This window comes from Monodelphis domestica, chromosome 1 (genome assembly GCF_027887165.1).
Source record: "Monodelphis domestica isolate mMonDom1 chromosome 1, mMonDom1.pri, whole genome shotgun sequence".
Classification (NCBI taxonomy): Eukaryota; Metazoa; Chordata; class Mammalia; order Didelphimorphia; family Didelphidae; genus Monodelphis; species Monodelphis domestica.
Window position 1 is genome coordinate 275,910,077 of NC_077227.1, and position 4,094 is coordinate 275,914,170.

General features: G+C 37.2%; 1 pseudogene; it reads left to right on the forward strand.

Moving 5' to 3' along the window:
- LOC107650950 (heat shock cognate 71 kDa protein-like) overlaps positions 1-120 on the forward strand; it is a 4,493-nt pseudogene extending 4,373 nt beyond the window's left edge.
- The last annotated feature ends 3,974 nt before the right edge of the window (positions 121-4,094 follow it).

Consider the following 4,094-nt stretch of genomic DNA (forward strand, 5'->3'; position numbering starts at 1 on the left):
ACTAAGCTGTACCAGTGTACAGGGGGCATTCCAGGAGGCAAGCCTGGTAGATTCCTAGGGGATAGAGCAGCCCCATCTGGATTTTCTCCTTTTGGACCTACCATTGAAGAGGTTGACTAAATGTACCAGAAGAAAGACTATTCCACATAGCTTTCCAAAAATTGAAGGACTCAAATACGTAGCCAAGGTAGTCACAGTTTAAAAGTAATATTTAAACTACAGTGTAAATCTGGGCACTCTGAATACTTGAATGTGTGCAGAGGGAGAAGTGAACAGTATTACATTTTATCAGTACTATAAACAAATAGAAATGCAATTCTTGTTCTGGAAAATAAAATCTATTTAAAATTGGCACCATTTAAAAAAACTTCTTGAGTTCAGATCTGGCCTCAGACTCAGACACTAGCTCTGTGACCCTGGGCAACTCACTTCACCCTGTTTGCCTCAGTTTCCTCATCTGTCACTTGAGTTGGAGAAGGAAATGGCAAAACTGTCCCAGTATCTTTGCCAAGAAAATCCCAAATGGGGTCATGAAGAGTCAGACATGACTAAAAACAATTGAACGACAAGAATATGAAAAAAAATCACTTCAAAGAAAGGACAACTATAACCTTCAGATGATATATTCTCCAGTGATAGCAGTAGCAACTTGTATTCATGCAAATTATAAAGTAGAATTGGATTCATATGTGGTCTATGATTACTTATATTATCATCAAACAGCATTTAATTAAGAAACTTACTTTAATGATTAAGGGAAAAGAGGTCTTTGTTCTCTCTCCCTCTTTGCTAGCAAACTGGATGTCTCAACCTAAGTTAGGCAACCTTCCAAAAATAATATGGGGACATTCATTTCCACTGTGCCATATTACTAGACATACTTACAACTATTTGGGCAAAAGACTTATGTAGTTCCTTCATCCTGAGGTCTAAGCCAAAAGCTCAGTGGAGTTCGTATGGGGAATTTATAGAACCTAAATACTACCCAAATGGGGCCATAGATTTAACCTCTTAAAGTTTGGGTGAGAACCACTCTTCCCCATCAGCTTATGCTTTGGACTCTTAAAAGACGATTATGTAGCTGAGAACCAACATATTTCTTATTTCAAATATCAACTAAATTGAATCTTCTTGCTTATGACCTCAGTTCAGAAAAGCTATGATTGAAAAAAAAGAAGAAAATGATAGCTAAGTTTGTTATCAAGATCTTCAGCAAGGACATAGTTTTTCTAAAAAATCTTGGTGTGCAAGAACAGATAGTAGGCTTTTCACATTGCTCTTCTTGGAAAAAATTTATTTGTTTTTTACATTAAAAATTCCCAGGTATCTTCCTCCCTCCTCTGCATGAACTAGAGAAGGTATCATTTAACAGAAAGATATATGCATATCTATGTGTGTATATGTATATTATATATATATATATATATATATTATATACACACTATGTCTTGCTTGCTTCTATTTATCATTTCTTCCTCTAGAGGTGGACAAACACAAGTCATTCTTTAAACATATCCAAACAGTACTTCTTTTTTATTTTATTTTTTTTAACCCTTACCTTCCATCTTGGAATCAATACTGTGTACTGGTTCCAAGGCAGAAGAGTGGTAAGGGCTAGGCAATGGGGGGTCAAGTGACTTGCCCAGGATCATACAGCTGGGAAGTGTCTGAAGTCAAATTTGAACCCAGGACCTCCCATCTCTAGGCCTGGCTCTCAATCCACTGAGCTACTAGCTGCCCCCTCAAACAGTATTTCTGTTAGTGTTGATAATGTTATTTTGGTTCTGATTGTTCCATTCTTTATTATTTCACATAGGTCTTTCCTATACTTTAACCTGCTTGTTTTTTATTTCTTTCTTTCAATACTGTGTATAGGTTCGAAGGCAAAAGAATGGTAAGGGCTAGGTATTGGGAGTCAAGTGACTTGCCCAGGGTCACACAGTTGGGAAGTATCTGAGGCCACATTTGAACCCAGGATCTCCTGTCTCTAGACCTAGCTCTCCATCCACTGAGCCACCTAGCTGCTTCTCTATTTATTGTTTCTTACAGCACAATAGTATTCCATCAAAGTCAGATGCCATGACTTGGTTAGCCATTCCCAAAAGATGAGAATTCCTTCAATTTCCATATTGCTCTCTTAACTGGAAGTATTATTTTGTCTTTGCAGATAGAATTGATTGGAAGGCCTTGAACTCTGGAGCATGCATATATGTGCTGGCTCCCAAGTTTCCTCCTTGATTCTGTAGGCTTGAATGAATAAGTTAATGAATGTGGCACCCTCTCATCAATAGGAGTCTAGGATCTACCAGAGCTTCTTGTCCATTCACAAGTTGTGGATTGGAGAAAGTGAGGAGACCTGTGAGAAGATGCCCAGCATGGTGACTAGACAAGCCTGGTGAGTCCAAGTAAATTAACATGGAGAACAAGATAAACTACTGCCTAAGATCATATGATGCATCTTCTATCTCTCTGGTATCTAGTGGTTGGTAAGAAACTCTGCCAGAGACCCATCAAAGTGGTATTCCTTTAGAGCAGATCAAGCCACCTTCCTACTCAGTAGTCTGTCAGTAAGCATTTATTTATGTTTAATATGAATTATGATATTTATAATATATTATAAATAAAATATAAAATTAACATAAATTATATCTTTAATAACTCTTACCTTCTACTTTAGGATTGATGCCATTGATTCCAAGAAAGAAGAGCAGTAAGAATTAAGTAATTGGGGTTAAGTGGCTTGCCCAGGGTCACCCACCTAGGAAGTATCCAAAGCCAGATGAAAATCTAAGCCTCCTGTCTCCAGCCCTGTCTCTCTATCTACTAAGCCACCTAGCTATTCTTCATACATATTCTTTAAAGACTTATCACATGCCCTAGACATTTCATCTCCTCAGACTGTCACTTTTCCAACTTGGCAAATAGCAAATGGCATAAGTTTTAGAGGATGATTTGGGCTCTTGAAGTATATTTTTTATTGTATATCAGATTGACATTCTGGGTAAGATCCTTGCTAGTCAATCAATAAACATTTATTAAGCAGCTACTATGTGCCAGGCATTGTGATAAGCAATGAGAAAACAAAAAGAGACAAAATATAGTCCCTTTTCTCAAGAATCTCACAATTTAATGGGGGAGGAAACAAGCAAACAATTATGTACAGACAAGTTTGTAGAGGATAAGTAGGAAATAATTTAAAGAGAGAGGGTTTAGGAAAAGCTTCCTGTAGAAGATGAGATTTTAGCTGAGATTTAAAGACGCCTGAAAACCAAAGGAAGTCAGGGACGCCGTCTACTTGTTGGAGTAGATGGTGATATCATCAAGATAAATTATGATCCTCATATCCTACAGGTCTTGGAATATATAATTCATAAAATATTGCAGAGGTCTCTGAATCTACCTCTAATGGAATTCATAATAAATGCTCAATGACTGGGAAATTTTATTTCAGTGGTCTAGAATAGTTGGAGAGGTATATAATAATTGATCTTCTTAGGGAGAGAAGTGAGCAGGATCTGGGAGAGAGGAGAGAGCAGTGTTATCTCAGCTTTCTTACATATATGCCTTCTTAGATAAGCTGGTCTGTGGGTAACCTTGTCTCTGGTGATGCTCAGGGTCTTGGTAACAGAAGTGAACTAGACTCATCTTTGCCAGGTTATAGAAGTTCCTCACCATTTACACTATGTTACCTGTGCAGACTTTTCCAAGAATCTAGGAAAATGCTTCAAAAGGCTGACACATGTATATGATGGTGATGGAATACTATTGTGCTATAAGGAATGATGAATGATTGATTTCTATATGAAATGGGAGGACTCCATGAACTGATGCAGAGTGAAATAAGCAGAACCAGGAGAACTGAAACAGTGTGGGACTATCAAATGTAACTGACTTTGCTACTAAAAGCAATGAGATGATTCAGGACAATTCTGAGGGATTTATGAGAAAGGATGCTATCCATATCTAGAGAAAGAACCATGGGAGTAGAAATCCAGAAGAAAACATGATTTATCACTTATTTATATGGGTATATGATTTGGGGTTTGGGTTTTAAAGATTACTCTGTTACAAAAATGAATAATATGAAAATATGT